The 10959-nt window shown below is 36.9% G+C and overlaps 1 long non-coding RNA gene across 3 annotated transcripts in view; it reads left to right on the top strand.

Annotated features, from left to right (window-relative positions):
- The first annotated feature begins 1871 nt into the window (after positions 1 to 1871).
- Positions 1872 to 10959, top strand: part of LOC129512296 (uncharacterized) — a 105301-nt gene continuing 96213 nt past the window's right edge. For all 3 annotated transcript variants that reach the window (XR_008665022.1, XR_008665021.1, XR_008665020.1), the window contains exon 1: positions 1872 to 1960. This is a non-coding gene — a long non-coding RNA (uncharacterized LOC129512296). The remainder of the gene's footprint in view (positions 1961 to 10959) is intronic.

The raw sequence follows: 10959 nt of genomic DNA, 5'->3' as shown, positions 1-10959 counted from the left end.
TAACTATCTCTCAGAAAATCTGAAAGATAAAATCCATTTTTATTTTGGCATATGTGGCAGATACTGAAGGTTGTCAAGCACAAGCCACTTCCTCCTCCTGTTCTAGTGGTCATCCCCATCCCTTCATGATGATCTGAAAACACTAGCTACCCAAGTTTCCAGCTTTACTTGCCAGTAGAGGAGATATAAAGGGAATTCCACAGGGAGGCTCTGGGTGTCAATTTTTACACCCTGATTAAAAGAGCAAGACCCACAAAGACATTTCTCTCACCCAGCATCTTCCTTTTTGTCTTTCAGTAGGTCCAGTCCTCAAGCAGTGACAGTCACCTTGCAACCATGAGGAAACATGCCAAGAGTGAAAGGTGACACACAGAGTCTGGCAGAGTGAGGAGAAGCCTGAGCTTCCCATTGCTGGATTTCTGCCATGAGACAACATAAAACCCCATTGTTTAAGTGACATTTTTCTGAATGTTCTGAACTGTGTGTTAGATGCTCTGCTAGGCACTTTATATGCAACACTTCTTTCTATAATTAAAACAACACTGTGAGTAGATGTTTGGATCCTATTTCAATGGATAAGGAAATTGGGGCTTGGGAGGTACATTTCCATCCCATGCCATAGTTAATAGGAGGCTTGAGGTTCAAAACCATAACTGTCTTCAACAGGACAGTTTTTACCTTAATACTTCTTAATTGGCTCACTTCTCGCTTCTCAGCTGAAAAGGAAATCATGCACAGTGACTAGTACAATGTGATGCAGCTTTACTTTAAAAAGATGGCATAAGATAAGGACTATTGGGAAAAGGTCTAGGGGGATGCCTGACAAATCAGGACTTCTCATGATGAAGAGTTTGTCGATATCATACCCTAAAACCTGGGCAGGAAACACAATTCACAATTCCCCACTAGACTAAATCTCATCTGAACTCTGGGACTATGAATTTCTAGACTTCAATAAGAGCAGTTGCATAGGAGGCATTCAGTAAATATCCATGTGTGGGTGAATATGGGGATGAAAGCCAACTATTGGGATAAGCAAGGAAGTACACACATGAGGATCAGGGCAAATTAATTCTCAGAGTAACCACAGGAGGCTCAAGTAGCAGGAATTATGTTAAGTGTTCTGGAAGAAAGGAAGAGGGAGGGAGGGAGGGAGGGAAGGAAGGAAGGAAGGAAGGAAGGAAGGAAGGAAGGAAGGAAGGAAGGAAGGAAGGAAGGAAGGAAGGAACAGTGTAAGAGAAGGAGCCTAGGAGAAGCCCCTGTCATAATTTAACTGCAGCCACTAGTATTGTAGCACTAGCTCAGGTACCTCAGATCACTCTCATTGATTTTTAGGGTCCCAGCTATTACATAGATGAGAGCATATCTTGCCCTGCAGTGTCTTCCAATTGCTTTCCTGATCCTTGCTTCTGAGCTCTCTGCTCTCCTATGTTTGGAGACATGACCCTTGCATCTGGACCTTCTTGAGGCCATTTGGCCCCATGCAAGCTTCCACAGATACTGCTATTTGCTCATTGACCTGCCTGCTTAGGCTTCATTTACTTTCTGATTTTTGGATCTCTATCCCGACTTTAGTGTCCAATACTCCTGGTTCTTTTTACTCTTCTCTTTAGATTATTCTCTCCAAAAAGTTGCTTTGGGACCTATGTCCCAACGTGTTCCTATGTATTCCTATCCCATTCTCTTTTGCAATGGTCTGCATGGTATGTCCTCTCAAAATTCACATGTTGAAATTATAACACCTGATGTGATGACATTAGAAGGCCGGGCCTTTGGGAAATTATTAGGTCACGAGGGTGGAGCCCTTATGAATGGGGTTACTACTCTTTATAAAAGAGATCCCACAGAGTTCTCTAGCTCCTTCCACCATGTGAGGATACAGAACAAGTCTGCAACCTAGAAAAAGACCCTCATCGAACTAAGCTGGCACCATGATTTTGGACTTCTAGCCTCCAGAACTGTGAGTAGTATGCCATTTATGAGCCACCCAGTCTGGTATTTTCTTATAGCAGCCTGAACAGACTAAGACACCATTCATTGTCTTTCGAGGTATTGGCCAAACCTTAGTTAAAATACATCAGTGTAGTAGTTCTCAGAGTGGGTCCCAGACCAGTAGAATAAACATCACCTACAAAGTGATAGAAATGCATGTTTTTGGGGCAGTTTGCTTTGCAGGAAGAATTGATTGATAAAACTAGTAATTTTCTGTCTGTATTATGGTAGCCAATCTTAGACCTACATTGTTGTTTCTGGCAATTGTCTCATAACTAACAAGACAGAAAATTTTAAGCTTCCTGAACAGGTTATCATGCTATAGAATCTAGCAGACCTAGGTGATAATAACAATAAAAACCAGCTCTGCCACATAACATTTGTGCAATCATGGATGTGATTTAACCTCTAAATCTTTGTTTTCTAATCTGAAATATGGTAATTATTCTACTACATCATGGTGCTCTCTCAGAATTTAATAAGATGATGCAGACGAAACATTTGCTAGGTAATACAATTATAAAAATTAGTGTTTATTGAGGGTTTCCTATGTGCCAGCCACTGTGCTCAAAGCAATCAGCTGGAAACATTCTGTTTTAGTTCTCATATTACTTATACAGAAATCAAGGTTTAGTGGGCTTAAATAACACCTATGGCTACATGGTTAGAAAATGTCAGAGTTGGGTTCAGAACCTGTGATCTTAATTTCTAGCATCTCCACCCCCTTCTTTTCTTATATTTCTCCTATTCCTTGCAGTCTAATATATATTTATTGTCAGAAGAAAATCATCCTTCTATATCTGGTGAGCTAAATGCATCAACTAAATGTTTACTCTGAAAGCAAATAGTCAATGACCACTTTCTAAGAGGAGACTTGGTAGTGCCCAGGTACACCCTCAAACCAGTGGTGTCTTGGTGAATATTTATCAACTAGCTCACCTCCTCATCCCACCATTTGTAACAGTTGCAGATTTGATGGTGTAAGTATTGCCAGGAATGATTTCAAACTACCAACATAAGTAAGGGTCATTGATCATAACTTGGGAAGAAATATGTGTAAGGGGCTGTCAGGAATTTTTATGGCATACCACTGCCCTCAAACCCACCACATAATGGGACAACTCACTTCTGGGAAGAGTCAAAAGAAAAAGTGTAAGCAACTCCACTTCCTTTCAGATACCAGAGATAGTAATCAACCTGAGGGGTTATAAATTTACAAACAGCCTCAGAATAATTAATAATACTGTAATGCAGTCAGAAGTGTTAAGAGAACAGAAATGGTGTGTGTACCTGGGTCTCAGTAGGTTAAGTGTCTGCCTTTGGCTCAGGTCATGATCTCAGGGTCTTGGGATCAAGCCCCACATTGGGCTTCCTGCTCAACAGGGAGACACTCTCTCTCTCTCTCTCTCTCTCTCTCTCTCTCTCTCTCCCCCCCCCCACTCTACCACTCCCCACTGCTGATTCCCTCTCCCTGTCTCTCAAATAAATAAATAAAATCTTTTTTAAAAAAGAGAGAATAGGGAAGCCTGGGTGGCTCAGAGGTTGAGCATCTGCCTTTGGTTCAGATTGTGATCCCAGGGTCAGTCCCAGAATCAAGTCCTGTGTCCAGGTTCCTGCAGAGAGCCTGCTTCTCTTCCTGCCTGAGTCTCTGCCTCTCTCTCTATGCCTCTCATAGATAAACAAATAAAATCTTTTTTATTTTTATTTTATTTTTTAAAAGAGATAATAGAAATGGTGGAGCCCAGTGGTGAGCCCAAGAGATAGTATAAGCTATTCCAAAAGGGGATTCAAAGTCAATTTTTTTAAAAACATGTGCCTGCTCCATGTACACACACACACACACACACACACACACACACGTGCACACAAATCTATATACTGGAATAACATGTGAGCCACCAGTCTTCAAGTTCTGCTTCACTGCGACTCAAAATTTGAATAATTAGACTCTCTGAGGATCATGTACAAAATAATTATTCAAGAATCTTCTAAATAAATTCTGCTCATGTAGCCTTATCTTGGTCCTATGAAACAATATTATCTTCAACTGTAACAAAACAAACTCTTAAGTGACAAAATTCTATTGATGTCTTCATTCCCCTTTATCCTTAATTAACCCAATATAGCAAGCCAAATGTCTGCTTTGAATTTCAAGCTGCATTTTCTTTTTGTAGATTCTATATTCCTTGTGAATACAAAGGTGCCCTGGTTGAAAATGTTAATCTCCAAAGCAGTATTAGTTACTAAGCTACCAACTCTATTTCCATGGTTTTAAAAACTACCTCAGACAAAGATTTGGAATGAAGATCTCCAAAATCTGGGATCAATCAAGAAATCACTCCCTAAAAATCTTGTTAGCTCCATTAAGTATTTCCATCTAAAAAATGAGTTTTACTTTAGAACAATTCCAAATCCTCTGAATTAATTTTCCATTTTCCTTTTCACTGTTCCAGCACTTCTTTTTGTATATGCCTCTGTTTTTTCCAGGCTGGCAGATGTCTAAAATTTTTAATAAGTACATTCAAGTTCTTAAGCTAATTTAGAAGAATAGGATTAAACCAATCTATTCTGGCCAGTGAATTATCACTTTAAATTAAATCACCAAGCAACCGGAGTCCATATTCCTATAAAAATTAGCAAAATACACCAGAGACTGTCTAAACGTTTCATAATTTTTCTGGAATTTGCTGTTGCCAGTATTCATAATCTACATAAATGCATGGGGTTTTGCCAAGGAATATAATCTCAAAGGGTTAGCTGTCCAAATCTTATCAAAGTCCATCTGAAGAAAAGTGATATTTATGGCATATGGTCTGAAGCATCTGTAGGCACCCATTCCTGTAAATCAAGGACTTCCACATTGTATTCTTGAATTCTACAGTTAGGTTTTAAGAACAAGGGCAGGCTAAGGTGGCAGATTTCAGAGTCTCTTAGTCTCACATAAATCAAGGGAGTTTGGTTTTATATACTGGGATTCTACCAAAGTTTCATTTGAAAAGAAAGGAAGGATTCTGATAAATGTATAAAAATCAGCACTGTAATAATGCTATATTTTATACTTAAATCATCAGAAATATTTGTTATTACTTATACAATGTTGATTCCAGGATAGTAATGACCTTGATCATTGTTTTTAAAGAGCACACCAAGAAACAATACTGTGAAACCTTTAATGCAATTGCTGAGGTCTCTTTCCATTGCCTATCTTAGTGTCCCCCATATATAGCAATATTTGAAAAGCTATTTCAGAGTTAAGAAATAAGCAGAGCTTTGTTTTATAATATTGGAGAAAGTATACCTAATCATATATACCTTTTAACTTCTGCCTCCTAGAAACTTGGAACCAAATGAATGTCTCAGAGATAATCACTTTATGTAAATAACTTATGATTTAGGGTTCTGGTTTCTACTTTTAATTTTAATTAAAATTATATTATTTTATTTTTTTAATATTTTATTTATTCATTCATGAGAGACACACACAGAGAGAGAGGCAGAGACACAGGCAGAGGGATAAGCAGGCTCCGTGCAGGGAGCCCAACATGGGACTCTATCTTGTGTCTCCAGGATCATGCCCTGGGCTGAAGGTGGCACTAAACTGATGAGCCACTGGAGCTGCCCAAAAATTATATAATTTTAATTACTCTTTCTTCACATAGTAATTTATATTTTTACCAGGCTACATTTTTAAAACTATTTTATAATATGTTATATTATTTAAGTCTTAAATTTGATAATATGTAACAAAGATCTGAAATAGCTTGTTAGAAATGTATTTCTATCTCATATGAAAGGGCTTTGGTCCATGAAATAATCCAGGGACTTGGGCTCCCCCATCTTGCTGCTCCCTCAAACCTCGAGTGTGGTGCTCAGCTGCATGATCATTGATGGGATGCACCCATGCCACCAGGAAGTTGTCCGTGTCAGCTCTACACATATCACATTGGCCATATTTAGTCACACATACTTTATAATTGTGTCTTCATCCGTGGGTTCTATTGATATAAAAAAGAAGCAAGGAATATAAAAACTGAAAGAAGAAAAGAAACATTCATTTTCTTAGTATTCTAGCCTATATCATTGGTTCTCAAACATTAGCATGCACAGGTTCACCAGAAGCACACTTATTTAAAATACAAATTTCTGGGCAACTAACACCAGCAACTAACTAGAACTTCAAGGAAAGAGACCTGATAGTTTGTATCTTTTATACTAATTGCAGATGATTTTGGTCATCAGGTACATTTGAGAAACCACAGAGTAAATTATTTTTTTTAATTTTCTTTTTTGTTTTTTTTTTAAAGTTTAAATTTTTTAAAAAAAATTTTAGTTATTTCTGATAGTCACAGAGAGAGAGAGAGAGGCAGAGACAGGCAGAGGGAGAAGCAGGCTCCATGCACCAGGAGCCCGACGTGGGATTCGATCCTGGGTCTCCAGGATCGTGCCCTGGGCCAAAGGCAGGCGCCAAACCGCTGTGCCACCCAGGGGTCCCCTTTTTTAATTTTCAATAAGATACCTATGCTAAACTAGGTAATTCAGATATCATTATCCCTTTAAACCATATTGGAAGATAAAAATTAACATGATAAATAATATCACCCCCAGGCTTATCCTCAACATCCAATACATATCCTTCTCTTCTCCTATCAATCTTTCTTTTTAATGCCTGCCTGCCTACCATTTCCTTCTAAATTAGGGTTTTTCATCACTGTCCTACTTGAGTCTACTTCATTTCTAAATGCAGCCCTACTGTAACTCCAACATTACCTTTGGCAATAACTGGTGCCATGAGGAAACAGCCACCTTTGCAAATAACTACCACAATATGACAATTGCTGTTTTGGAGGCAAGTGGAAATTGCTCAAGATGATGAAAAAGTGGATCATGGACATCTCAAAATGAGCCTCAGTATGAAGAGAAGAAAGAACAAAGAAGCTCAGGCCATACGGACAGCAGAGTCACCAAAGGCCAAAGATATGTAAAGGCTTCTTATGGCTCACAAAGCTACATCAAAACACTCATCAGAAACCTATGGGGAAATAATACACACCCTCCTCCTAATTCTTCCTAATACCATCTTCATGCTATTGACAAGGTGGCATATAGACTGACATCTCTCCAGAAGGCCCCTTCATCAGGTCCCCATAATGTTTGCCTGGTCATTACCAGAATGAATCTTTCCTACTTGAATTCTTAAGCCAGATGGTTCAGAGAAACAAAGGTAAACGTCTCATACACAGGGTTCTCACAAGGCTTACTAATCCTGTGGGTTATAAATAAGCAGACATCATGGCCAGAATAAACAATGCTCCCTTCCAAGGTTCCATTAGCCAATTTCTGATTTGCTCCAATAAGTTTGTACTTAATCATATCAGTTGTATGTTTAAATTCCACAGCATTCTAAAGTATGTGTATTTTCAGTTGAAACTTATTTATTTCTAACTTGAGAAATCTGATTAATACTACAGAAATATATTTAGTGCCATCTTTTTAGCTCACACATATTCCAGAAAGTAAGATCTACTTATCCTTCTATCTTCAGACTACAAAACAGACACTTTCAAAACTGTACATATAGGAGGTTAACAGTACAGGTTGATAAACATAGTTAGTATGGGGTGAAAACTATGGCACGAAATAGGTTCCTACTATAGGTCTCCTGGTGGGCCTTAGCATTAAAAGAAGTCATAAGACAGCAAAATCCGAAAAACAGAACCTTTAAAATCAATGCAGATAGAAACAGTAAAGAGGATTTGTGAGTTGGTGCTCAGAGACATACATTCAAAATAAGCAGGCTCAGGCTGTCCCTAGTATTAAAAAAAAAAATGACATTTGATTTGAGTCCTTGCTTTACATGCAACTGTAACACTTAAGAAGTAGTATTTTATTTATAAATGAAATTGGTTTGTGATACACAACTTAAAAACATACAATTCTTTCTAGTAATTAAAGCCTAAACTCATTTTCTATTGTGAATTTGGCATACAATATAGTCAGTCACAAGAGCTAAAATAATTCAAGAATATTTAACCATTACATTTCTACAATGAAATGCAGTATTAGTTATTAGAAATTAGCAAATAAAGAAATAAAAGCATCATATTATTAACATAATAGAATTATTTATCAAAAAAATTCCAGACAATCAACATAAAATTTACTAGACTTAATTAGAAAGTTCACTATGTGGCTGGATACCAGAAAATAAAAATAAAAAATTTTCTCATATGTAAGCAATTACTTTTTATGAAAAAAAAAACAATAAAACATGAATTTAAATACAAAGAAAATATAAAACAATAATATAAAATGCCTGGGAATAAATATTAATGTTAAGGAATCTATAAAAAATGAAAGTAATATTTTACTGAAAGATGTAAAAAATATTTGAATAAGTATTGAACTAACATATGTTCATTATTTAGAACACTCAATACATAAAAAATGTTGATTCTCTGCATATTGATTTTTTATAGTTATCCAATATAACCCCAATAAAAGTCAAAATGGAATATTTTTATATGTACTGAGTTGATTCTAAACTTTCTAGAAAAATAAATATGCAAAATAAAGAAGAAATATTGGGGTATTTATGCTGTAAATAGAATTAAATATAAAGGCAGATGTCCTGGGCACCTGGGTGGCTCAGTTAGTTGTCTGATTTCTGCTCAGGTCACTGAAAAGACATATAACAAATGTTAATTGTGCTATTCTCTGGATGATAAATTTATTAATAATTCATTTAATTCTTAACTTTTTTTCAGATATTTTGCATTGAAAATATTTTCTATTTAGAATTAGGCAGAAATACTAACAAATCCAAAGACAGAAATTGTGAGGACATCTGTGATAGTAATTTTTTAATTGTGAACTTGGCTGGCTGTGAGATGCCAGATTAAACATTATCTCTTGATATGAAGGTGTTTCCAGATGAGGTTTGCATTTGAATTAGTGGATTCTTTAAAGCAGATTGCCCTCCACTATGAGTAGGCATGATCCAATCCATTGAGAGTCTAAATAGAAGGGGAAAAAAAAGAATTTATCCTTTTTTTTCTGCCTCATTGATTAAGCTGAGACATTTCATTCGTTTTTGTGTTTTTTTTTTTCTGGCCCTGGGATTGAGATGTATACCACTGGCTTTCCTGGTTTTTACATTTGGACTTAGACTAATTCACACCACTAGACTATAAGCTTTCCTGGGTCTGCAGTTTGCAGACCACAGATTGTAAGACTTCTCAGCCTCCATAATTGTGTGAGCCAATTCCTAATAATTAACCTATATCTATCTATATAGAGATATATGTAAGACTATTTGTATATATTTATTCTTATCCATATATATTCATATATCTACTGGTTCTGTTTCCAATAAAGTAAACACTGGAGAAGTATGGTTTTTTGTGCTCTTGATTTAACCAAGAAAGATAAAAATTGGTTATTAAGCTAAAGTAAATAATCCAGCTGTTTAGCATCACTCAAAAAAATATCCAGAGAGGTGGCTCAATTTTTCACTTGAAAATTATTTGTCTGATATTATGTGAGCACCAGCTGATCTACAGGTTCAAAATGTGTTCCAAGTACCACTGACCACGTGTGTGACTAGATCCATATACGAAACAGAACAATCACAACAGCTGACATTCCTCATCATTCTGCTGAATCTCAAAAGATCACATAAATCATTTCACCAGAATCAAAGTGGTGGCCATTCCCAGCCATCCTCTGCTACCACTGGGAGTGGCCAAGAGAGGTACTGACTCAGTTACCATTGAATAACAAACTGAAAACTGAAAAATCTAATGACTTGGTCTGGGAAAGAATGAAACCGTAACACACAGCTCAGAATGAACTGGAAAGGTTACATTTCACCAGTTCTGGAACTGTTGGAGATAGGTCTTTTGTGCTATAGCTATGCATAGTTTCTTCTGTATTAACTGAGATTTACATCAAAGAGTGATAAATTCTATAACTCCTTCTTCTGTATAATTCCACTTCCCTTATTCTCATTCACAAGCACTGCCTTGCACTTGCCTAGTACCATGACCCTGTGATCAACCTCCTTCTCTCACATCTCTCATCTAGGAGTCTTCAAAGTGAGGCCCATACACCTCAGGGGCTAGGAGGTCAATATCTTTGAGTATTGGAAGAAATATTTCTCTTTGAGTACTGAAAGAAATATTTAATTTATACTTATTTTTATGCTTAAAATTTAATGAACATAAATAATAGCACATTTCTTCATATAAAATAGGAAGCTAATATATATTACATGAAACTGGGCTCACCTATTGGTGGGTCTCAAGCTAAAAGACACAACCAAGTCAAAGAAGAGGAAAAGGATGGTTTTTCATCTGCAACAAGTAAAGGGGAACATGGGGGATATTTTCCAAAGAAATGTCTCCCAGAACAAAAACAAGGGAACTTTTAAGCTCAGAGTGCATTCATATTCATGAAGGGGCTTGTGCAACAGGGAATTCAGCATGGAACTGGAGCAAAAGTCATCTTAAGGTGACAGAGCCCAGGTCTTAGTTGATCAAAGTCACAAGGGCCACCAAGGTCAATATCATCAATTTTCTGAGTCCAATTGGTCAGGTATTTGAGAACTCAAAAAGGTGTAAAACCTGCAAAGATAACTCAAGAATGTGTCTTAGGCAAGTAGTGCCAGCCAGGCAGAGATCACAAAATGGTCAAGGACCTAAAATGACTTTTCTTATGTCAAGAAAACTATTTCTTGAGGCCCCTGGGAAGCTCAGTCAGTTAAGCATCTGCCTTTGACTCAGGTCATGATCTCAGAGTCCTGAGATCGGGGCTCCATGCTCCGTAGGTAGTCTGCTTGTCCCTCTCTCTCTATGTCTCCCCTTGTTTATGCTCTCTCTATATATCTCAAATAAATAAAATCTTTTTAAAATTAAAAAAAAACTATTTCTCATTTTTCTTTTTCTGGGGATCCCTAAATCTTTCTGCTTA

The sequence above is a fragment of the Nyctereutes procyonoides genome, unplaced genomic scaffold (genome assembly GCF_905146905.1).
Source record: "Nyctereutes procyonoides isolate TBG_1078 unplaced genomic scaffold, NYPRO_anot_genome, whole genome shotgun sequence".
Classification (NCBI taxonomy): domain Eukaryota; kingdom Metazoa; phylum Chordata; class Mammalia; order Carnivora; family Canidae; genus Nyctereutes; species Nyctereutes procyonoides.
This window is presented reverse-complemented; position numbering and strand designations above follow the sequence as displayed.